Source organism: Tachypleus tridentatus, chromosome 6, assembly GCF_004210375.1.
Source record: "Tachypleus tridentatus isolate NWPU-2018 chromosome 6, ASM421037v1, whole genome shotgun sequence".
Lineage (NCBI taxonomy): Eukaryota > Metazoa > Arthropoda > Merostomata > Xiphosura > Limulidae > Tachypleus > Tachypleus tridentatus.
In genome coordinates, this window is record NC_134830.1 from 159,721,706 (window position 1) to 159,748,843 (window position 27,138).

Genomic DNA, 27,138 nt, shown 5'->3' on the forward strand with positions numbered 1-27,138 from the left:
ACGACAAACAATATCTGTGTTTCAAAGGATATTTAAAATAAGTACGACAAACAATACCTGTGTTATAAAAGACATTTAATATAAGTACGACAAACAATATCTGTAAAAAACGAGAGTTAGAATAAGTACGACAAACATTATCTGTGTTATAAAGGACATTTAACATAAGTACGACAAACAATATCTGTGTTATAAAGGACAGTTAAAATAAGTATGACAAACAATATCTGTGTTATTAAAGGCAGTTAAAATAAGTATGACAAACAATATCTGTGTTATAAAAGACAGTTAAAATAAGTATGACAAACAATATCTGTGTTATAAAAGACAGTTAAAATAAGTATGACAAACAATATCTGTGTTATAAAGACAGTTAAAATAAGTATGACAAACAATATCTGTGTTATAAAAGACAGTTAAAATAAGTATGACAAACAATATGTGTTATGTATTACTCATCATTATTCAGTGGCGATTCTAAACACCAACTTTTATAGTCTGGGATAGAACCGGTTACTATCAGTATCAATGTAGATTGTGTAGTGTTGCGAACGTATGTAATTAATGTTAACTTTCTCTTTAGCGTTTAAAAACAGACAAAAAGTATTTTAATATAACGGGTGTGTGTTCTGAGTTCACCGAGGGTTAATATAATGGAAGGAAAAGCACGTTTATATTGATGTACGTGTGTGTGCACGGGAAGATGCAGCACTTCTAACATATCTAGCTGCTATTGTGAACCTAAATTTTATCAAGCTAATCTGCTTAAAATTAATAAATATTTATATATTTGATGCACAAGATCTGATGTGTTACGTCTAGTGTTAAGTTTCTTAAGCATGTGTTTTTTTGTTCCTGATGACGCCTGACGTATTGGTTCTAACTTTCATTTGTGGACATTCAGCACTTATCTTACAGTTCAAAGTTTAGGACAAAGACCTCGGGACGTTAAATGGTGCTGGTTGACTGCCTTTTGTCTGTGGTCCGTTTAGGTATAAAATATCCAGTACAATAAAACGATAAATGTTAAATAACAGGAGTAAATAAACTTTAAGTTTTTTTGTTCGAGTTGTACGAAAACCTGATACAAAAATTGTCACTTCGTGGATTCATACTAGTGTGGTCGCTTAAACTTTCAATTAATCACTGGAACGTTATGACACGAGAGGTTGACTACGTGATATTTAAATTAGTTCTATTTAATTTGGTTTAGTTTGAATTTCACGCAAAGCTACACGAGAGCTATCTGCATTAGCAGTCCCAAATTTAGCATAAATAGACTTAAGGGAAGGCAGCCACCCAATGCCTAATCTTTAATCAACGAATAGTGGAATTCACCTCATACTATAAAGCCTCCACGACTGAAAAGGAGAGCTTGTTAGGTGACAGGGATTCGAACGAGCAACCCTCAGATTGTGATTTGAACATCCTAATTCCAGACCTACAAAATATTTGGACCACCTTATGTTTACCTTCACAGATTAACGCTGGAATACTTTCAAAAGGCAGGGAATATGGCTTCAGTTGACGTTCTCACCTCTCCTTTACATCTGAATCTAAATATAGCTTCAGTTGACGTTGTCACCTCTCCTTTAGATCTGAATCTAAATATGGCTTCAGTTGACGTTCTCACATCTCCTTTACATCTGAATCTAAATATAGCTTCAGTTGACGTTGTCACCTCTCCTTTAGATCTGAATCTAAATATAGCTTCAGTTGACGTTGTCACCTCTCCTTTAGATCTGAATCTAAATATAGCTTCAGTTGACGTTGTCACCTCTCCTTTAGATCTGAATCTAAATATGGCTTCAGTTGACGTTGTCACCTCTCCTTTACATCTGAATCTAAATATAGCTTCAGTTGACGTTCTCACCTCTCCTTTACATCTGAATCTAAATATAGCTTCAGTTGACGTTGTCACCTCTCCTTTAGATCTGAATCTAAATATAGCTTCAGTTGACGTTGTCACCTCTCCTTTAGATCTGAATCTAAATATAGCTTCAGTTGACGTTGTCACCTCTCCTTTAGATCTGAATCTAAATATAGCTTCAGTTGACGTTGTCACCTCCCCCTTTAGATCTGAATCTAAATATGGCTTCAGTTTACGTTCTCACATCTCCTTTAGATCTGAATCTAAATATAGCTTCAGTTGACGTTGTCACCTCTCCTTTAGATCTGAATCTAAATATAGCTTCAGTTGACGTTCTCACCTCTCCTTTACATCTGAATCTAAATATAGCTTCAGTTGACGTTGTCACCTCTCCTTTAGATCTGAATCTAAATATAGCTTCAGTTGACGTTGTCACCTCTCCTTTACATCTGAATCTAAATATGGCTTCAGTTGACTTTCTCACATCTCCTTTACATCTGAATCTAAATATAGCTTCAGTTGACGTTCTCACCTCCCCTTTAGATCTGAATCTAAACTATCACATACCTTATTGTATAATGATTCAAACTTTGTTATCCACATCTTACGTACTTGCTAGTTACATTGTTTATAAATGAGTCATGTCTCATTAAGTTTTCTTTCTCACGAACTAAGATCCCTCGACTCTTTTCCCATAATGACTTTCTGGTTCCAATTTCAATAAATAATGAGGTGCTACAGGAAACACATTCATCAATCGGGTCTGTATTCTTCTGACCTTGGCGACCAAATTTCTTCTGCCTGAATCTACGTTTCTGACGCATTTTACTACAGGGTCCTATACAAACACAACAACGAGATACAGGTTTTACAAATCACGCAACAGTTTTCCTGTTGGCCAACCTGGTTTGAAAACAACAAACACGCGAACTTGAACGTCACTACATAAACGGGCCTATTAATGTATTCTGGAATATGGAGGTCAGAGTATAATAGCAAAAACCAATCTACCGTATGACTCAGGAGCCTAAAGAAATACCTCTCAGTACAGGTCACATGGTCACTCTTGAAAACAATAGCTGAGAATCGCCGTTCTTGGACTCTTATATCAGCGCAATAACGAACTTGTACATACCCAGTCCCTAGACGGAAAAACTAGTTTTAATCTTTATCTTGAAAACAATGCCAGATTCCAAATTGTTATTTGAAAAAAAAAACAACGTCTATAGCAGTATTTTAAGCTGTTAATTGTATATGTGCAATAAACATGGCCTGGTGACTATTATGCCAGTTTACGTGATGAAACGGTCTAAGATTCGAGCCGTTGCGACGTTGGACATTCTCTATATAAAAATAGCACATGCTCTTGTTATTTGGTTTAAAGAGCTGGAAAGAGCTTTCGTGGAGGCGCGTGCTGTTGACTGGACACTAGTTAAGGACGGTTGTATTATGCATGACCTCTGGTCTGGCCGTTTCGCCAAATCAGTGCTTTGTAATGAAAGTAATATGAGCGAACGTTTTTTGTTATGACTGTGGTTCCAAAATATATTACAGGACTAAACGTTTCGCTACGTAACGTTAGAAAACAACTACTGGTTTAGAGTTGAATATTAAGGTGGGAAACACATTGGTCTTCATAATACAGCAATGTGTGCTTTATTTACTGGAGGCCACACTGACAGTAGTGTTACCTTCTGAGGCCAAGTTACGTTTTTATTGCCATGTTTGCGTTTCTGAAAGTTTAAATTTTCACGTGCTCATTTTTAAAACTTAATTTTCATGTGTGAGTTTCACAAACTTTTCAAGATCGGTTTGACAAAATATATTGTCCAAGAATTGTTGTATGTTATCTATTATTCCGCTATATAAACTTTAAAATAAAGACGATAAAGAGATGAATGTTTTTAATAAAACAAAAGTTACCGTTGGAAGTCTTTATATAAAACCAAAATTCAAACTTTCACCTACTGTTTACGTTTAAAAAACGTTAATAGTAGGTTTTTACTTTGTTTCGGTTAATTTCACAAACAGTTTTTTTTTTTTTCATGCCCTCGTGGTTTCCTCTATAGTTCGCCAGCATTCCTACATCATGACTGTTTCAAAGTGCCTGTTTAAAACTGGAAACAGGGTCCACGAGCACTAATTGACAGAGTTAGTTAGGGAGGGAAATTAGAAAAGTTGCCATATCGTACAAACGCGAGGCACAGGTAAGAGTCACGTGACAGGAATGCGAGCTCCGGGCAGCACAGATGGGCGATCAACCATCTCTGGGAAAGCAGACGACGCCGTACGGTAGGCTAAGCATTCACATACACACGCACACGTACAGCGTTTTGTACGCCGTTTACAAACACCTGGCACGTTTTACCTTGGGGCTAATTCGCGAACGCGCGTCCTCAAGTCCGCCAGAGTACAAGTTTCCTTCAGAGAGAGAAGTTTCGAACCAGAAGCACTACTTATTTGCGCGCGTATATTTACGTCAGGAGTAACGAAACCCTTAAAAGTGACGTAAACGTCCACAAGTCGGTTTTTCTTCTTTTTAATTATTATTTTTTCATTGAAGAAAAAAAAAACATAGCGTAAAGAAAGTAAACGCGCTGGCTTTAAACGGACGACGCTCGGTTTACACATAGTGAGCCGCGTAGGCTGTTTAACTTGTGCGTTAGAGACTCGTCGTTGTAACAAAGTTGTCACTGCGTTTGAAGCCGGGCACCTGTTTGAGTCAACTTTAAAACCTTTCATAACGGAAAAATTTAGCTGACGCCTGATTTCATTCGGATCACGAGGTAAGACAAAAATCTGTACCAGTAACTGTGAAGTTAGACACGTGAAATTTAGCAAATATTATCGACACGAAACTCTGTTGTTCTGTATATTAAATTGTTTGTACTGTATGTGAAAGTGTATTATTCTAACAAAAAAAAATGTGTTATGTCGTACACGAAGTTCTATGATTATAATCACGAAATTGTTTCATATTGAATATGAAACTTTGTTGTGCTGAACATGTGACACTATAACACACTGAACACGAAACTGTGTTTTACTACACCACCTAAAATTTGTTTTATTATAGGAGAACTAATCAGGCGGGACATTTTATTTACGTTATTAGTGATAACTTATGCTGTGCTAATATTACACGAATCGAGTATATTTCCTTGATTTGTTCTTGCTTAAACTTTGAAAGAACACAGAGAACGTGATGGCCTAGTTGGCATTGTTGTTTTTCACTGTACCCTAAGAAAACAACAATATATCAAACTGGTCGCTGTCATGGAACCAATCTCCGTTATTCAGTCATTAGCTTACGTCCAAACAGTTCGTATGTTTCTTCATTAAAACCATGTTTACTTAGTAACGAAAATATTTGTCTCATAATCGCTACCGTCTTAACCCTTGGAACTTCTGGTGGTATTTCTGCGGACTCACAACGCTTATAGTTAGTCAGAATACTTGTGTTATCTTTACATTATTTGAAATTATCAAATACGTAGTGCACTCTTCCCTTAAAGTTAGTCAGTCATTTTTCATCACGGTTCTCATTTTGCGTCTAATTTGGTTTAATTTAAAATTTTTGTTTTCTAGTTAACTTGAATTAAACACATTTGCTGCCTTTACTTTCTGTCAGTTGTACCCTCACAATGTGTCCTGTTTGCCTTCGATATGATATATACATATGTACATGTGTGCGTTCTAAAGCAAGCTTTCAAAACTGTAAAATATTGATTAATTTTAAACGACCATGAAAAATAATTAAATTACTTTACAGAATTTTCAATATTTGTTGCCAAGCAGAAACCTGCACAGTGCCCATCGCGGGGGATTAATCCCCCCCCCTCCAAGCTCTAACGTTTATAAGCCTTCGAATTCATTGCTGAATAACTAAAGAAAAGTTTGACGGATTAATTTTGAATTTCTTGCAAGCAAAACATTTAGTTCGTTTTTTAACTGTTTCACTGCCTTTGACACATCCCTGGAATACATTATATAAAAAATCTTCGTTTTAACTTTGTAAAATGTCGCGTTTCTTCAATGGGACATCATGAAGACAGAACATCACACTTCATGCTTCCGTAAGTTAAAAGGCCCGGCATGGCCAGGTGGTTAAGGAACTCGACTCGTAATCTGAGGGTCGCGGGCTCGAATCACCTTCGAATAAAACATGCTCATCCTTATTAGCCATTGGGGCGTTATAATGTAACGGTCAATCTCACTATTCTTTGGTAAAAGAGTAGTCCAAGAGTTGATGATGGGTGGTGTTGACTAGCTGCCTTCTCCCTAGTCTTACACTGCTAAATTAGGGACGGCTAGCGCAAATAGCCCTCTCATGTAGCTTTGCGCGAAATTCAAAAAAACAAACAAAGAAGCTTTGCGCGAAATTCAAATGAAATCAAACCTTAAGTTACAAAGTTGACCAGTTTCAGAATTTTTTATAGATAATTAAATATTAAAATGTGATATTGGCTGTTTTTGTTTTAAATGTCTTACGTTATCTGAAAATAAATCTAGTATTTGGAGAGCTATTTATCCACAAACGAACGAGTTAAAGTGCCCAAAACTATCAAAGATGCAAACCTTATACGATAGATGATCAGCTTTTTTGGCCTATTTTCAAATATATATATATATATATGTGTGTGTGTGTGTGTGTGTGTGTGTGTGTCTGTGTGTGGCAATGAACTAAACTTTGGCCTAGATTTTAAAGAAAAAATCTCGTGTTTTTTAAAAATAAATAAAGCACCTGACATCAAGATCTTAACAGCATTCAGAGCATGCAATCACCATTTTAAGCAAAAATTGTGTAAACTATATTTTAAAAACTCGCATCTATCTATCTATATAAAACGATCTGAAAATTAAATCTACGTAGCATCAAAACCTTTAAAAAAATGACCTAAATATATCTGGATCGAGTAGAACCTGATTAGCCGCCAGAGGGAAGTTTGCCCTAAACGACTGTAAGCACAACACGAATGGAATAATTATTAGGGTATTAGGCTTAAGCTAAAATTAAGCCTAATGTTGTATTCTTGCTGGTATTTATCAATTCATTTGTCCCTTGGTTACTATCTACTCTGTATATTTATGTTTTGATAAGCTTCTGGTAAAAGTTAAGTGTACTTTAATTAATAACTATCAAACTTAACGCCATTATATAATTCTGTTTATAAAAATAAACAGCTTTTGTTGCAAAAATATGTAAACAAGCAAAGAAGTCAAACGCTCGGAGTCAATTATAAAAGTACATCCTCCAGGGAAAATAGGAAGGTTAACAAATTACGTCAAATATAAATTCCCTGCTGGCGTTTTGCACGTTGCTAGTTATTAACAATATCTTATATTCATAAGTACGTTAACACTGTCATTAAAACTTAAAGCAATTGCAAGATCAAACGTATTAAATTTGGAATCTGTTAATTACAACAGTACAGTTTGAATAACTGAAATTTCAAATAAAATGAAGTTCACATTATAGCCAAAAGATGGCTTCAGATAAACTAACAGAACAAACTAACTGTACACGACACGAAACTTAATATAAAAACTTGGAATTTGTCGATAAGCTTGTAATTAAAACCTGTTTTGAAACTACAGTTGAAATAGAACTTTCGAATCTGCTTTACAAAATTTAGTAACCGGAACACGTGAAACTTCTAGCTTTGAAATACGTTTTCGAAAACATCGAATTTTTTGTAGGTATGAACCACCTAGTTAAATGTAAACCTTGACTTTACGATTGAGTTTATTTTGTACATTAAACTTGGAGAATTCTGTTTGTTGACTGAATTTCACGTAAAGCTGTTCGAGGGTTATTTGCCCCACACGCCCCTAGACTGGAAGTGATAGACTAGATGTAATACAACAGTCAGTACCAACCCATCACCAACTCTTGGGCTATTTTTGTCAAATCGAATAGGGCGGTTTGTCTGTCGCCCTTGTAAGGCACCCACGGAGACAGAGGGGGAAGCGCAGTTTCCTTGTGTGTGTGTGTGTATAAATGTGTTGCGAGCCACAGAACCTCAGATATACCGCTTGGCCCACGTACACTTTTCTTACTTGGTTATGTTATTTTCCTATTATTGGTATTTTTCAGGTAAATTTGGATTCAGGTGTAATTATTCCGAATCTAGAACGTCTAATTTGAGGGGGGACAACCACTCAGCAGCACCCAAAGGACATTTTCAGCAGCATTTCATGGTTCGAACCTTCGGCCTCCGATCCTCAGCCAGGCACGAGTCTTAAATGTTTGTAACAAGACCGAAATCCTCATTAACCTCAATTTGTTTTGAATTTCGCGCAAAGCTACTCGAGGACTATCTACGCTAGCCGTCCCTAATTTAGCGGTGTAAGACTAGAGGGGGGAAGGCAGCTAGTCATCACCACCCACCGCCAACTCTTGGGCTATTCTTTTACCAACGAATAGTGGGATTGACTGTTACATTATAATGCCCCCACGGCTGAAAGGGCGAGCAGGTTTGGTGCGACCGGGATTCGAACCCGCAACTCTCGGATTACGAGTCGAACACCTTAACACTCTTGGCCATGTCAGACCTAATCTCAACTTATAATTTATATCAAAGATAAAATATTAAGTGGCCCTCTTCGTTCTAGAAACAGTGATTGAGAAAGAACAAACACAAGTATCATTGACGTCTGTTGTCACTGGTGTAGATTTGCAAGACCAGATAGGTAATATATATCCACCCACGCAATATTTTAATATTGATTCCAGTTCACAATCACGTAATAAAAAAAAACCCTTTCCTGGTCTCATTATTTGTTCTGAAGAAAAACAATTGGACGAGCTGTGAATCCGAGGGTTCAAGGTTGGTACCCCATTGTTGCAAAAACATACTTCGCACTTTGGGTCCACATGTTCAGGATAAAGTAACTGTCAGATTCCACCGTTTGGTCAAGTAAGAATAACGGTCAACGTTTACTATAAGGTCAGCCAAGAATTAACCAAGAGATGACTAGCTTTTTTCTGTTTAACCTGGACATGTCCGTCTGTCACGTTACTTTGACTAATAACTAAACAAATAATGTTCGTTTTTTACGACAATAAGGAAACCACGTAGTACATATTGTACTATCAGTTAGTTAACAGTCAAATTTGGTAAAGAGCAGATGGTCTTGAGGTAGCTTTGAGTGAAGTTCAAAACTCAAGCTTTTAGATAATAAAAAGCTGAAGTATTTAAAAACACACCTGGTGGCCTATAGTTAAAGTTCTTGAACTCTTTACCGAGCGGTTTATCAAAAATAGCACGCATAACTTCAACACGGAAGGAAACAGCAGGTTTGTAAAGTTGGATATACTTCGCTAAATCCATAGCCAGTATCTTTGTTTTCTTCCTCTTTGTATTATTCTGTAAGGTTGTTTATTATTAGCTGAAGTACTTTCCAAGCGGCCAAAGATTTCTTTTTACAGTTGTTGTTTAATTTCGAATTTTCGCGTGTAGCTACACGAAGCCAAACGGTGCGTTTCCTTACGAACAGACAAATACACAGATAGTTCTTAACATTCTAGATACGCCGGCATAAGTCACTAACCTGGATTTAAATCACCGATACAAAACATTTCTTTTAAACTGAAATGTATAAATATTTCACTTAATGAACATATGTTAATTATTGTTCGTATTTACCAACGCTCTGGGATCCAGGATAACCCCTTCCATACGTGTCAAGAGTAAAAGCCATATAATCATGTTTGTTGACTCTCATTCAAAATTTTATTAAATTACTATCTTATGAATTTATGTTATTAGGTTTGGGTATGGAACAGCAGATTATAATTTTAATGTACATATTATATATTATTTACTTTCTTAATTTAAAAGTAAATATAAAAAAACACATACTTAAACGTGGTATGCTGAATGCAGCACTGGTTTAAATTAAATGCTTGTCAAAAGACAAAGTCTACGATTTTTTTTCGAATTAGGAACTCAAAGTACCGACATTGAAAAGTTAGGATTTAAAAAAAGATTATTCTGTCTTTTTCTCTTTGTTGAGATATCGTTTATGTACTGATCAAACATAGTGGTCTGGCTCACCTCTTTCCATTTTTGTAAAAAAGTCTCTTATATACACTTACTTCTATATATGACAGTAAATAACCAATCGAAAGTTCATAATGTCTCTCAAGTGATTTCTTAGACATTTTCAAAGCTAACGACGTCGTTTCTTACCTTCGAGACAAACCTTCGTTCTCATAAGTTGAGTCTTTAGCCTGTTAAAAATTTCATATTTTTTGGACCCAAAAAACAGTTTAGTTACTAAACTTGATAAATTATAATGAAATTCTATGGTATCAATATAGTAATTTGCGATTTTTGGTTATTTAAATGTATATAGAAAACTTAAAAGATATGAAAACTTACATTTCGTTTCACATTCTCCACCTGCGACATTTTTAAGGCTTGACAACCTACGACAAGCATATAATACATTATGTAATGTATTATAACTGAAATGTGACTGTATTTTATAAAATAATAATCCATTAAAACACAGTTAAAGAAGGTCACTTTGTAAAGGTCAGTTTTATATTATTGCATACAATAACATTAATTAACGTACGCCGCGCCATTATAACTTCTTTGATGTTAGCCAGCAATTGCTGAAAGGTAAATATAATAAATATGTATATAAATGTATAATGTTATGTTTTTTAAGCTATTAGAATAAACATTTATGTTTTCGATTTATAACTTGTACTCACTTTAGAAAAAAACACAATTTATATTTAGTTCCTATTTTTTACGTTGGTTACGAGGTCGGTCAAGTCTACCGAACACATTCAGAGATTCCGTTTGGATAGTGAAAAAATAAAAGATAAAATAGAAAGCTGTTCTTCTTTAAAACATTTGATAATTATCTAGAAGTTATAACCATTTCACATGTGAAATTTGAAAATTTTCTTGTACATCAAGCTATTTTTAATCTTAAAATGAAAATTACTCTCCATGTTGAACAGTCAACATTCTCAAAGAAAACATTTTGTGAGAAAATCTTTGTTTAAAAACCTTAATTCATAAACTTGATAATTGATATACGAAAGCTTTGTAATATTTACCAATAACCTGCAAAATTTTGCAAATACATGCATATGTTATCAACAGTTATAGTATAATTATCCCATGGATACTTTTGTTGTTATTAGTCAAAATTATATCCGTAAGAGTGCTAACCGAGTTATATATTCATATGTGTTCTAATCAAAATCAGCATGTTTGGTAAGCAAATTATACACGTACGTGCTCTCGTCAAGATTAGATCTGTATGTGTGCTAACCGGGTTATATCCGTATGTGATCTACTCAAAATTAAAATTCGTATGTGTATTTGTCAAAATTAAATCTGCATTTGTTCTATAATCTGATTTATATCTATTTGTATACTTGTCACTTTATACGTTAGGGTTTTTATCTATTCATTTATGTAAATCTTTAATCTCAGCAGAATATCTAACATCTTATTATAATTTATTTTTATAAGTGTCACCTCAGAGTTCTTCTGCATGGTTTTGTGCTAGTTACTGGACACATTAGCATCATTTTACCTGCCGAAAAGATAAAATTCGACCCGTGATCAAATTACTCTGCACGCTTTTGCCACGTGCTCAAGTCAAGTGCTACTTGACTGATAAGCAGATAAAATATTTGATTACTTTGAAATACGTCCCGGAATGCTGTCTTGACAAGAGAGATCTTTCTTTTAAATGTGTTTAGGTCGTGTGTTTAATAGGTAGAAATAATTTTCTATGAATTTCTCGTGTCATTTTTATTTGTTTTGAGACTGCGTTTCTAACTCTGTTTATAATCAACTAGTGGAGAAACTCGTTGTTATAGTGTTACTTTATGTAGTGTAATGGTTACTTTATATAAGTGCAGGTAGTTGTTATGATGGCTACTGTCACTAAAAACCTTCCGAGTTCTTCTCGTTGTTTTAATTGAGGATTATTGCATCATAATATATAATAGTGCGTGTAACATACTAGACTCTGTCAGGATGTAAATACGTGTCGAAAATTTAGTTAAAAAGTTAGGTTTAAACTAAGTGATCGTGAATTTAGTCATAAAGAGCGTGTAGTGGGGATTTTTAAAGTGAACTTATCACAGAGTGTATTTTAATAACTGATTAGAAAGGAAAAAAATGACTTGTCAATTGTGTTCTAAAGTAATAGAACCAGCTTGTATGGACTTTGATGAGAAAATGATAGTTATTTAAAACTCTGGATACAACTATGACAGCCAACAATGTAACGAACACGTGTATATAGATGTTGACTTGTTTTAATATATTATTTTAGAACAAGTAGAGTGTGTTGTTTGTTTATTGTTTAAATTTATCGCCAACAAGTCACAGACATCTACTATAAAGAATCCGGCCTACAAAACCTGACAACTACTTTATGTAAGTGTAGCTAGTTGTCATAATGGTTACACGTGTTGCTAGTTGTTACGATGGTTACTTTAAAGTAATTTCTAAATAAAGGGATCAAACAATCTCTATATCTACACATTTACCGCAGACAAATCTAACGATTACAGTACATCCCCATTGTGTCAGTCAGCTTCAAAATTCATTTGCCGACCTTGGAACCCACCCTTTACATTGCATCTAGTTCGAGAAGTGTTAGTACAATAAATCATTGAAAGGCACCGTTCAGCAAAGGTTTCGAAACCTTCAATGTGTCCTTAATTTTTAAAAGGAAGGGTTACCACTAAATGACAACATGCACTGTACATCGTGACACACGCTTCTAACCATAATAACCCTGCACGAGGTGACATTTAAAAATGCAGTTCAGACTAGCGGTCCGCTGACCCCTACAGATCTGTGAATATTCTGAAGAAGGTTTCGCGACGGTAGATACTAAATTTAAAGTATAGTTGAAAAAAAAGAGTGTATTTGGTTCGTGAGGAAAGAGAGGTTGAGAATATGGGGAACCTCAAAATTGTCTTCGGTTGGTAACAGGGTTCGTGAGGAAAGAGAGGTTGAGAATTTGGGAACCTCAAAAGTTGGTTCGTGAGGAAAGAGAGGTTGAGAATATGGGGAACCTCAAAAGTGTCTTCGGTTCGTGAGGGTTCGTGAGGAAAGAGAGGTTGAGAATTTGGGGAACCTCAAAATTGTCTTCGGTTGGTAACAGGGTTCGTGAGGAAAGAGAGGTTGAGAATATGGGGAACCTCAAAATTGTCTTCGGTTGGTAACAGGGTTCGTGATGGGGAACCTCAAAATTGTCTTCAGTTCGAGACAGGTTGAGAGAGGTTGGGGAACCTCAAAATTGTCTTCAGTTCGTGACAGGGTTCGTAAGGAAAGAGTGGTTAAGAATATGGGGAACCTCAAAATTGTCTTCAGTTCGTGACAGGGTTCGTGAGGAAAGAGTGGTTGAGAAGTTCGTGACAGGGTTTGAAAGAGAGGTTGAGAATTTGGGGAACCTCAAAATTGTCTTCGGTTCGCAACAGGGTTCGTGAGGAAAGAGAGGTTGAGAATATGGGGAACCTCAAAATTGTCTTCGGTTCGTGACAGGGTTCGTGAGGAAAGAGAGGTTGAGAATATGGGGAACCTCAAAATTGTCTTCGGTTCGTGACAGGGTTCGTAAGGAAAGAGAGGTTGAGAATATGGGGAACCTCAAAATTGTCTTCGGTTCGTGACAGGATTCGTGAGGAAAGAGAGGTTGAGAATATGGGGAACCTCAAAATTGTCTTCGGTTCGTGACAAAGTTCGTGAAGAAAGAGACGTTAAGAATATGGGGAACCTCAAAATTGTCTTCGGTTCGTGACAAAGTTCGTGAAGAAAGAGACGTTAAGAATATGGGTGTCGTGAGATTGTCTTTGGTTCGTGATAGAGTTTCAAGGGGAAAGATGTTGAGAACTGTTGGTGTATGTTTGTAGTGAAGCACAAAATACACAATGGGCTATCTGTGCTGTGCCCAACATGAATATTTAAACCAGGATTTCACCGTTATAAGCCTGGTGCCCCCTGAATTTATAATGCATTCTTCCGACATAGCTCTGTTAAAAAAAAACAAACAGTTTTTATACGAAATATTTTTGTTAGATTCTGTAATAAGTATTATTAATTTAAAAAACTAGTTTTGATCAAGCATTTACACGCCTATTGTTTCTTTCAGTTTTAGTTTTTCTAAGTATAATTAATTGTGATGTAAAATCTAATACAATCACGTGTTGTTTGTTTATGTGTGTGTGTGTGTGCAGCATATAATGAAATAAAAGGAAAACAAATGAGGTTCAGCATGGCCAGGTGGTTAAGGCGTGCGACTCGTAATCCGAGGGTTGCGGGTTCGCATCCCCGTCGCGCCAAACATGCTCGCCCTTTCAGCGGTGGGGGCGTTATAATATGACGGTGAATCCCACTATTCGTTGGTAAAAGAGTAGCCCAAGAGTTGGTGGTGGGTGGGGATGACTAGCTGCCTTCCCTCTAGTCTTACACTGCTAAATTAGGGACGGCTAGCACAGATAACCCTCGAGTAGCTTTGTGCGAAAAACAAACAACACAAATGTTTTAAACCTTTCGTTTGCGACTTGTGTAAATCTGCCCACCATCTCGTGCGTAAAGATTCATGATTTTTTTAAATTTTTTTGTGCGGTGGGCCATTCAAAATGTTGCGTGCAAATGATGATATCATGTGATGTCAGCCACAGTCACCTGGACTAACATCGTATGATGTCAATCGCAGTTGGAGGGTGTCTTACACCAAAGTTATGCTCTGGTTGAAGAACCTTTCCCATATATGCAGCGCCTAAGCCCCCGAAAGCTGGCTTTCTAATGTGACAAACAGAGCTATGTGTTTTCAAGTCGTTTAGGTTTATATTTGCCAGTATTGTGTCATTTCAGTTATAATTATGAGTATATTAGTTATGTATATCAATACCGAAAATTTTCGTTATATACATTAAAAAAATAAAGGAACACATTAATGCTAGATTGATTGGTTTGGTTTGTTTTTAATTTTCATGCAAAGCTACTGGAGGGCTATCTGCGCTAGCCGTCCCTAATTTAGCAGTGTAAGACTGGAGGGAAGGCAGTTAGTCATCACCATCTACCGCCAACTCTTGGGCTACTCTTTTACCAACGAATACTGGGATTGACCGTCACATTATAACGCCCCCACGGCTGAAAAGAATGGGCATGTTTGGTGTGACGGAGATTTGAACCCGCAACCCTCGGATTACGAGTCGTACGCCTTAACACGCTTGGCTATGCCGGGCCAATGCTAGCTTGAATGGCTACCATGGTTACACAACACTTATCTGTTAATGGAGAAACGTTGACGCTTCACACGAAATGAGAATTTTAGTTACAAAAGGACGTTCTCATATTCTGGATCTGCCCCTTTAATATCTATAAGTTATTCTGATTTTTTTTTTTTTCTGTTTTGTTAGTTGAATAAATGTTTTCCCTGCAAATTAATAGTTTATTCTTCTGACGTTTTCGACCAGAAGTGCACATGCGCAGAACTATTATAACGGGTTTACAAACTTCACAAGTTCAACACAGTTCTCTAGCAGTTAGAAATGATTGATGAAATTCGTATTTTTATGAAGACGTTGAACAGAAACATTTGTTTAAGACGTATTTGATTTCTGGTTGTGGTAAACCTCTCCACAGACGAGGCTGGTGACGGCGTGATGACGAAACATTACATTGCGAAGCAGTGAGTTACAACGCCTGTCTCTCCCGTCAGGCACGCGTGCGCGGTGAGATAAAATGCTTTGCTAAAGTTTCATGAGGTCAGAAAGAGTTCTCGGAGGAAAATGTGGAAATTAGGAAGCGGTTACTAATTCTAAGAACCCGTGAAGCTTAGGAGAATATGTAATAGCATACCAACAATACTTGCATGCACCACGCCAGTGACCATTTGAGCAATATTAGGATTTGTTATATACATGTATATACACAAATAAATCACTTTGTTATAACTTAAAAAACAAGCCGAAACAAACATAAATCAAACAAAAAACGCTGCACTAACTGAAAAGATCACTGGGTACAATTTATAATGTGGGATTATAAAATGTACCCTAGGTGAATGCGGAAGTAAGACCCACATGGTAGTAACGTATTTTCTTGTTCAGGCCTGGCATGGCCACGTGGTTAAGGTACTCGACTCGTAATCCGAGGGTCACGGGTTTGACTCCCTGTCACACCAAACATGCTCGACCTTTCAGCTGTGGGGGCGTTATAAAGGGACGGTCAATCCCACTGTTCATTGATAAAAGAGTAGCCCAAGAGTTGGCCATGGGTGGTGATGACTAGCTGCCTTCCCTCTAGTCTTACACTGGTAAACTAGGGACGGCTAGCGCAGATAACCTTCGTGTAGCTTTGCGCAAAATTTAAAAAACAACAAAATAAACATTGTCTTATTTTTATTCCACTTAAGTTTTCTTCTTCACTTTGGAGAACAGTCACCTTCCCACAACTGTCTGCGGGCAATTAAGGGTGATATAAATGTGAGACGTTGTGGGCTTGAGCACCCACATATCGCTCTCCTAATTTCTATTTCTATATCTGTTGCTACTCTTTTATTTCTTATGTGAGACTGGCGAATAGAGGTTAAGAGTGATAAATGGTGTATCCCCATCGCAATGTGGGTCCTACTTTCAGTCACCTCCAAAACCTTGGGTACATTTTATAATACCACATTATAGTTTGTACCTTGGGATCTTTTTAATTAGTCCAGCGTTTTTTGCTTGATTTATTTTTGTTTTATTGGGTAAGATAACCCAACAGTTTATCCTGGGCTAGATAAACTGGCAACATCTCTTGGACTATATGAACTTGCAACATCTCCTGGGCTAAATAAACTTACAGCATCTCTCAGACTATATATACTGAAAACATCTTTTAGATAAGATAAATTGGTAACATCTCTTGGACTGAATAAACTGGCAACTTCTTTTGGAGTAGATAAACTAACAATATATCTTGGATAAAATAACGTGGGAAGTTCTATTTGACTATCCATACTGGGAATATCCCTTAGGCCAGATAAACTGGCAACATCTTTTGGGATTACATAAACTGGCAACATTTTCTGGACTAGATATGTAAATTGGCAACTTCTCTTGGATTAGATAAACAGGAAACATCTCTTGGACCAAACGAACTGACTGGAACACTTGAATTTAGAAATATTATCCGATTAGTACGAATCTGACTCATTTCTAGTACATGTTTCTTTGACTTGGGTTTCATGGTCAACATCTAGGTGTATCTTTTAATAACTAGAAAGTACAAATTCATTTGCTAGTTTGTTGCATGACATGAAAAGATTCTAACACAATCGTCATAATGTTGGGTAATTGCTGAAATGAAGAAACAGCCATCCTTCCAATTTGACTGTTTCAGAGAACAAATTATTTGATAAAAAGAACTTTACACTTAATACCATTGCTAAATATTTCTCTTTCTATGTGGTGTCGAAACTGATTCACCAGAAGTGTCGTAACTGTTCTGACGCAAATTTCCAGGAACACGTTGTAATGAATGCAGATTTCGCAATTCGTTCCACCTCAAATCTGAACCATTATTTGGTTCCAATTATCACCAAACGTTGCATGTAATGAGAAGGACAGGGGGGACATATCCCCTTATTGAACTCCCTTTATTTTCCCCGTTCGTTGAACGTGCACGCGCCTGTAATAAGTAGTTCCTTAGTGAACATGAAATGAATGGGAGGGAGGAATTCGTATCTTATCCACTTATTTATTCCCCTTCGAGGAGGACCAATTTGTCTTCCCCGTACGTGGAAAGTATATGACATCAGCTCGTAGTTCCTAAGTGAAAATGAAATGGATTCGTGAAATCCTGCCCAATGACATCAGCAGGCGTAGCTGTTCCACCCGTGCACGTGCAGATACTTCTAATCACGTGGATTCCTTTGTCGGCCGCTGCTGAAAACCCTGCTTCTTCCTGCTTACTTTAATGGCTGTCTCTTGTGTAACTTGTTCAAAAACTCGTCGGCCTTGCCTTGAAACTGCTTCATGCCCTTTTAAATCTTAAGAGTAAAAACTCCTAGAATTAAAGGGAAGAGGTAAACGGGGGGGGGGGGCTAAACATCTGTACGTTTCATACTTTAGGACAGTGAGAGTGACCTTGTGGTCCGAGTGACTTCCGAGTTTAAAAAAATCAACTTATAGTTTGTGACTGTATATTAAGCGAGTGGGTGACCTTGGGCACTCGTTTATGTTAACATTTTCACGTAAACAGACAATAATGGAAGTGAGACAAGGTAAGTTTACGCATAAGAAAAGATAAACAAAAAAATATATGAAAACGACTCTAAATACCATTTGCGTAAACACAAAGGGGTACGATCACTACCCCCTCCCATTAATTACACGGAAATATGTATGAAATATATCTCAAAGGTGTAAACACGATTTCGTATACCATCAAAATGTACCATTTCATATGTACATTATAAGTGCTTTACGAATGGGTCGTTCCCCTTGACCTTCGATATGACCCCAGAAGCTAACGAATTAATGGAAATTTAACACTGATTGTTCTAATTAATCATTAACACTATAATTCAGAATGTTTATTAATAATGTTTGTCTGAAAATCCTCAACACTATAACCCCAAATGTTTATTAACGATGTCTGTCTGAAAATCCTCAACACTATAACCCCAAATGACTACTAATCCTCATTGATAAGCGATAGATAAATGAACTGTATTCTGTTTGTTTTTAACACACAGTTATTTATATATACGATCCCAGATTAAGGTACATGCTAGCGTGCCAGGATGAGGATTCAGTTTTAACAGTCACATCTATCACTACAAGCTAAATACAGGAGAGATATCGAACCAATATTTTCTCCCTCTCTCTGCTCAATTTATTTTAAACTCAAGATTGTTGTATAATAGCCACATATCTTGTTACATCGCTTACTTATATTCAATTCACGCAACACTTGCAACTTGTATGTAAGGTGTTTGTGTCCAGTTAGTACATGGAATGCTGCACCTGACAACGGACGTTGGGGAAAAGGTTATATGAAATTAATATACCACCACACAACGGAAGTTATCTGTAGTTACTGGGGTTGTGGGAAAGGATATCTGGAATAAACATACCACTACACGACAGAAGTTATCTGTAGTTACTGGAGTTGTGGGAAAGGATATCTGGAATAAATATGCTACCACACAAAGCATTTTTCTCGTGTATACTGGAACTGTGGCGAGAGATTTCTGGGATTAATATACCACGTAATAACTTCCGTTATAGATACAAGGGTTATGGAAACGATGTAGGGAATAAATATAGAAACATACACAGTTCCCTGTGAGTTGTTACGATAAGTTCTACGATTCAAATAAATATTTTCACACCCTAAAGTCGACTTGCAACATATCAGAATAAAATATTAACAGTTTTTCTAATGAAGTGAAAAGTACGAATAATCGGTATGGGTCTTTATTTAGATCAGCTGGTTAAAGTGTTTTTATTTGCCATAACCAAAGCGACCTTTGACACTATCGGAAGGTCTGATTTTTTTAAAACTCTGTCAAAAGAGAGAGTAACATTTGTAATGACGTAGTAATTCTGTCATTGAAGGTTTACATTTTAAGAGAACTTCAGTGATTAACACAGTTCCATTCTACATTTAACCCTGGCTTGGCCAGGTGGTTAAGACGCTCGAGTCGTAATCTGGTGGTCGCAGGTTTGAATCCCCGTCACACCAAACATGCTCGCCTTTTCAGACCTGGGAGGCGTTGAAAGTGACGGTTAATCCCACTATTCGTTAGTAAAAAGAGTAGTCCAAGAGTTGGCGGTGGGGAATAATGACTAGCTGCCTTCCCTCTAGTCTTACACTGCTAAATTAGGGACGGCTAGCGCAGATAGACCTCGTGTAGCTTTGCGCGAAATTCGAAAACAAACAAACAAATAAACCTTGGCTTACCAAGACTATAGAAATACAAAATGTCTGTGTGACGAAGTATTTTATTTAGTCTTTATTTATGCATGAAGTATTTTAAAGCTGTTATTTAGGTTATCCCACTTGCAAATAAACATTCCTTGCTTAAATTGCTGGCATAAAGCCAAATACTCTACCTTCTTACCTATTTTTCCCCTTGGCAATATGCCAACAATTCCGCTATGAGGATCACTAACACCCTGAGTGTTCTGTTGTGATAAATGCGAATATATGTATTTCTTAAAATGTCTTTTAATTCCACTTGTAAATGGTCCATCTTACAGATATGTTGATGACATCATTATGTCCTAAAAAAACTAGATATTATTGTTGCGTTCTTGCAATTTTCAGTAAATAACATTCCGAAAACATACATATTTTGATAAATAGGCCCAGCATGGGCAGGTGGTTAGGCTATCGACTCGCAATCTGAGAGTCGCCAGTCCCCGTTACACCAAATAGGCTTGCCCTTTCAGCACTGGGGGCGTTATAATGTTACTGACAATCCCACTATTCGTTGGTAAAAGAGTAGCCCAAGAGTTGGCGGTGGGTGGTGATGACTAGCTGCCTTCCTTTTAATCTTTTACTGATAAATTAGGGACGGCTAGTGCAGATCGATCAGTCGCACTATTCGTTGGTAAAAGAATAATCCAAAAGTTGGCGGTGGGTGATGATGACTAATAGTCTTCCTCTGGTGTTACACTGCTGAATTAGGAACGACCAGCGTAGATAACTCTCGTGTTGCTTTTTGTGAGATTCATAAAACAAAGTTTTTGATAAATAATTAAAATTAGTTTGTAGACGAGTTACGTTTGTAAATAACTCGATGTGTAGTGAGTGGAACGTGCCGTAATTGCTGTCGTTTTCAACTTTTTTCTGATGCGTGTTAGGAAAAAATTATCACGTTGATTTTGAAGTACACTGATAATTTTGAACCACTTTTACGCTAATGGTTGATGTCGGCTGCGTGCACGTGTTTCGTTCATTTTCGGATCAACCCTTTCAAGCGTAAAATATGTAACTTGTACAACACTCGAATGCGCTACGCTTTATTTTCATTTGCTTTTCCTAACAAATTATAGAGGACTGAATACATTATATTAAAAATATTTTCAAGTTTCATCACGAACTTCCAGTCCACACTAACATGCCCGGTCAAGGTCTAACTGACGACAACAGTATCGTAGTATAGTTTTTATTGCAATGGGCTTAGGCATGAGGCTGTCATGTCCTAAGCACAGAATTCTTTCATGGTGCTTTCCATAATCCGTTTATTGTGCGAGGACGACGATTTTCCAAGGCCCATTTTGACAGCTCGATCACACAAATATTCCAACACAATGTATTCGAGGACTTAACCAGTATGAGGTATGAGACAATTGAATGGGAAGTATGACCGGAGCGTTACCTTCATTCTCTCTTAACCTCATTTCCGAACAAAGACAACATTTCTTTGTGTTTAAAAGGTCCGAAAGACCTGCCTGGCAGTATGAGTAAACCTTATCTTTTGTTTCTATTTTTCGGAATCTAAACTTGTCCGGGTGCAGTATCTAGCAACGAACATGACTCCCTTTCAGAAGTTTCGCAACATATCATGCACTGCGCTTTTGAATTTATTTTCATGTAACTGATGTCCTGTCTAGTACCGTCAGAACTGATATTCTACAAAACTAGCGTTAAAACAAATATCCTTCCTAGTACCATAAGAACTTGACAATTAAAGGTACAAATATATGGCTTTACACTGCACCTATTAAAGGTGATGTATCATATTTATTTCACGTTTTTTTTTTTCCTTTCAAAAGTAAATTGTTGATGAAATGGTATTTATCTAACAATTAGGAAGAAAGACTGTTTCAATTTGTTCAGATGAGACAAAATGTATCCACTTTGAAATTCAGACAAAGTATATATTTCTGTTGACATTTTAATGTAACTGCTTATCGTGTAATTCGTATTCTTGATATAGTGAGCTATTAAAAAAAACAACACCACACGTAGCTTTGCTTATCTCATCACTTGAATTACAGAATACCACAGAAGCAATTGAAATTCTGATAACTTGTAACGAGCGAAATAAATGTCAAGTTTTACAGCGCCATCTAATGTCAATAGCACGAAACCACATAAGCTATATATTTATACAGAGTGTTTATGATGGAAAGATATGCAGTCACTGCACTAAGAAGTTTAAACAAATAAAAAAATTAAAACTGTTAGTTTCGATTTATCTGTTTCTATCATTAATACCTTCAGTGGAACAGCGGTATGTCTGTGGACTTTTACCGCTAGAAACCTGGTTTCGATACCAGTGGTGGATAAAGCAGAGATGGTCCATCGTATAGCTTTGTGTTTAAAAAAAAGAGTAAGAATCTAGAATTAATTTTTGTTCATGAAATACAATAATATTTTGATTTACTCAAATGATAAATAAAATAGATAATTCAATTAGTTTCTATAAATTTAAATAAATTTAGTTTTCTATTCACATGTCATGCAGTAAAGTTTCTCGCAAATTATTTGATGTATTACAATAAATAACGGGTTGGCAATTGCGTGAAAAAATGTTAAAATTTTAATATATTTTTATGATTTTTAGGAAGTGGCTACGTGATATGATAAATATAATAAAATACAGTTTCACCGACACATTACGAAACACAAAACCATGTTTCATAAAATATTCGTTACAGTTCTGATCTCCTGAACGTTACCATTCTGGGTGAGCACTGTCTGTTGGTGACGTTCTAATTGCCCTGGTGGTTAGAGCACCAGAACCTCGAGCAGAAATCCCTCACTCTAAAAAAAAACAGTGCAATGGGGATTTTTTTATATTCGTGTTTTTAATAAAAGATCTTATTGACAACAAGTTATTTCAATACCATTATAGGTGAAATCGGTGTTTGAAATATCGGTTAACATTCAAATTAAAAGATGGCAGCTTCACATGTTCAGTTCTTAAATTAAATACAACTATTACCATCTATGAAATGAATTATAAACTACAATTTTGAATAAAAGAAAACAGTTCAGAGAAAGCCTAGGAAAGAAAACCTCATTTAGCAAAAAAAAGAAAAAAGAAAAGAACAGTAGATGGACGACACGAAAAATCAGGAAAACTTAGGATAAGTGACGCATCGGGTAAAACAACTGACACGGTCAAGTGAAACACTTTAAGAAGCAAAGCGAAGAAGACAGACATCCAAACAGAGTGATCTATTTCCCCCTCCATGTTTTCCATGTTCGTTTAACGAGTACATTTGCTAGTTTAACGTAATCTGCATAGATCAAAATCTACTTGTTTGTTTGCTTGATTTTCAGCATAAAGATACCCAATAGGAGATCTGCGGTTGGTCCACCGCGGAGAATCGAACCTTAGATTTTAACATTGTAATTTTGTGATCCTATCGCTGATCCACCAGGAGATCTCTATTCTGCTAAATATCTCTATTACATTTCCCACGTTCGTGTACCGTTTTATTTGCTTTTATTTTATTGGCGTCGCTTCTTATTTTTAGCCCACTTGTCGAAAAAAGATCGAAATGAGAATCTTTTTGAAGGTAAGAAGACGCTATTTTGACGCCTCCATCCCATTTTGTTTAACTTTTTGTAGTTAGTTAAAGCTGACTGAATGTCTGTGCAGTATTTAAAAATATATAAATAATTACACTATGTATCAACATTTTACTTTTTCTTGTTCCTGGGCAGAAAGTGTTATTTCCCAATTGCTTATGCCTAAAGTAATGGAAAAAAGACCTATTTTTCTCTTCAAACTTTGCTTTTGTGACCTGAGTAATGGAATTTTCAAATTTACCAATTTTCCAAAACATTCCAGGTAGATTCAGTGCTGAGTAGCTGATAGAGAATTTTCTCGAACTTACAAGAATTTTCAAGAACTTTCTAGAATGTTGTACAAGCCTCAAAGCTGTGGTGCTCCATAACGGGATTAAGTATACGTCTCTTCCCCTTGCTCATTCGGTGCACCTCAAAGAGAAATACAACAGCGTTAAGACCTTGCTAGAAGCCTTGAAGCATGATGAATATGGCTGGGATGTTATTGGAAACTTGAAAATGGTGGCATTCCTGATGGGTCTCTGAGAAGGCTTTACCAAGTTTCCCTGTTATCTTTGCCTGTGGGACAGGAGGGGCACCGCAGCGTACTACATAAGGAAGCACTGGTCACAACAGACCGAAATATCTGTGGGGAGGCACAATATCAAGTGTGAGTCACTAGTGGACCTCCAGAAGGTGTTATTCCCACCATTGCACATAAAATTAGGTATTACGCAACAATTTGTCACAGCTCTTGATAAGGAGTCTTCCTTAAGCTGTTTGAGGCAAAGGTCAAAACTGGTGTCTTCGTTGGACCACAAATAAAGAAGATCCTAGAGTGCACAGAATTCCCCAAGACGTTCAGTGGGAAGGAAAAAAAACCGGGGCAGCTTTGTCGCAGTAATTCGGGACTTCTTGGGCAATCACAAGGCCGAAAATTATGTGGAACTGGTTGAGGCTCTGGTGAAGAACTACGGCAAAATGGGCTGCAGGATGTTCCTGAAAGTCCGTATCCTTGACGTTCATCTTGATAAATTCAAGGAGAACATGAGAGCATATTCAGGGGAGCAAGGCGAACGCTTCCAGTTAGATATACTGGACTTTGAGCGCCGCTACCAAGGAGCGTATAACGAAAACATGATGGGAGACTATATTTGAGAGCTGATACGTGAAAGTGATTTACATTACATTCGCAAATCTCGAAAAACTACTTACTTCTAAACATTTGTGTTCATTTTTTAGAACTTGAATATAAATACATATGAATCTTGATTCATATGTTGTTTTATTCAGACCTTATATAAATGAAAATGTCCAAATTTGCCCGTTTTTTCATAAAAAATAGGTTAATTTCTAAATTTCATTATCTAGGTCACAAAAGCAAAGTTTGAAGGGAATAATGGCCATTTTCTGTACTTTTACAACATAAGCAATTAAGAAATAACACATACTATTTAGGAACACAATTTGTGTTACACAGTTTTAAATGTTTCCGTGTACGCACGCACACATACACACAAATATGTTGTATTTATTGGTTTTGTTATGTTTTGAATTTCGCGCTAGCCGTCCCTAATTCAGCAGTATAAGACCAGAGAGAAGGCAGCTAGTCATCACCACCCACCGTCAATTCTTGGGCTACTGTTTTACCAACGAATAGTGTGGGATTGATTGTCACATTATAACGTCCCCACGACTGAAGAGGGCAAGCATGCTTGGCGTGACGGAAATTAGAACCCGCGAGTTTTTATTGGTCCTGAGCTTTATTCAAATCACCAAACGATACTTAAAGACCACACGACAAAGCTCGTGAACAAAGTAATAACACAGCCATAACGAATAACACAACACTAGAGATTACAGTGACGGATTCTTTATTTTATCAAGCGGATGGGGCGAATCAAAACGATTTGTTTTAGAAAATCATGGGAAACCGCAGTCGAGAAAGGTAGTAGGCATTCCCATTTCATCTAATAAGTCTGGGGCTGAACTCCAACTGCCAACGCATGTTTCAACATTCCGTAACAAATGAGAGGAAACGACAATATTTGACTAATTTAAAGTTAAAACAAATGCGAGTTATTTATCAGCTACAGAAAATCACTTTAATCGAGAAATACACAACGCCCTCTATCTCCCATAAGCACACAAAATGAAATAAACACTCTTCCCTCAACCAGCACTACCCCATCCTACTCATTAAATCATATTAGGTTAGTTTTATCACGCCCATCCAATTGGCAGCTTGTTTTGTTACAATTTGGAATACCGGAAACGTGCGACAGGAAGTGACTTGCCTAAAGTTTACGTAAGGATTTTAATTAAAGCTCACAACGTTATTTTTACCATCAGAATATATTTATATATATCCGCAGACATCGTTCATTTTGTTAATGTTTGCTTATTTTTAATTTTTATAAAATAATATGACGCAGTAGGTTCTCAGAAGGTGGAAGTTCAGCAAACCTTTCCATTCTAATTTGTGTCCAACATTGTTTGTTTTAGAACAAAGCCACGCTGGGTTGTCTACTGTATACACTGTGGAGAATCAAACTTACCGCTGGCTCACCAGGAATACATCCGCCACTGAATTATGCAAGTGTGTGTGTGTGTTTTCAGAAAGCAAAGCCACATCGCGCTGTCTGCTGAGTCCACCGAGGAAATTATACAAGTTAGGCTTACGCCATGGTTCAATGTTTGATTGACTCTTTAATGAAGGTTCAGGGTTTAAATTACCTTACTATAACTGACAAATAACTCTAGCATGTATAAATTGTCAACAGCTTCGAATGAAATATAAACTTAATGTTAAATTTTCTCCATGCTTGCTATGAAAACACAAATTGTGAATTATATCTTTAGCTAGTTATATTCGCTTCGTTTGCTCTGCCGGTTTAAAATTGTCATGTTATGGGTATGGGCCTAGCCTTCATGTTCGTAGAAGAGGCGCACATTTTCTGGTAATGAAAAATAAATATGCTCGATTACAGGTATGATTCAACAGGTAATTTATTCATTATATGAGTTCTTTCTTTCATTTCACGGTACGGTTGTTCTAGTAGCACGGGAACGAGGGTAAACGTGAAAAGAACCCTGGGAACTTATGTTATAATGGTTTCCCGCTCGTTCATTGAACAGTGCGAGATGCGTTAGGGTTAGCATAAACATTTTAGCGTTATAAGCCCTCGAGCTTATTGTTGAGCCATTGGAAGGCCAATATTATGATTGTGTATGTTTTTAACCCTAGAATACCAGAGTTAATTTAATTATTATCAACACCTGGTGGAAGGGGTCGCTGTGATTCCACTTTGGCGTTCTAGGGTTAAGCACAATGTTTTACCTGCGCTGTGCTCACAGGAAAGGATCTAACCCTAATTTTAACGTTATAAGGCTTCGAGTTTATTCCCAATATTACAGTTAACCCCAATAATCACTGTTGGTGCAATCAATACGTGAACACCATTGGTGAAAAATAATGTGAAAATCAGTTGTTAATTTGAGGGTAAAATCTCGATTTGTTCAATACTGTTCATGGTTCACGAACCTCCAGGCCACACGAACAATCGAGTTTAAAATTTTACTTCCAGTTCATTATTGAAGCATATTCGGCTAGCTTGAGCACTGCTTTAAGACAGTGACTTTATCCGTCACGAAACGCAGATTAGACATGTATTAGGAGTCAACTCTGGTACCACTACATTTTACTGAGCTGTTGTTGAGTCGAACTACGAAATAGAACGCAACAATTTGCAA

The 27,138-nt window shown here is 36.7% G+C and overlaps 1 protein-coding gene across 4 annotated transcripts in view; it reads left to right on the forward strand.

The window, feature by feature from the left end:
• Window positions 1–4,005: 4,005 nt before the first annotated feature.
• Window positions 4,006–27,138, forward strand: part of LOC143254273 (uncharacterized) — a 46,464-nt gene continuing 23,331 nt past the window's right edge. For 2 of the 4 annotated variants that reach the window (XM_076509169.1, XM_076509167.1), the window contains exon 1: window positions 4,006–4,656. The gene's annotated coding sequence lies outside the window, so the exon portion shown is untranslated. Of the gene's footprint in view, window positions 4,657–17,971; window positions 18,134–25,890; window positions 26,057–27,138 lie in introns of those variants that run through there. The other 2 variants (XM_076509168.1, XM_076509172.1) reach the window with 2 other exon arrangements.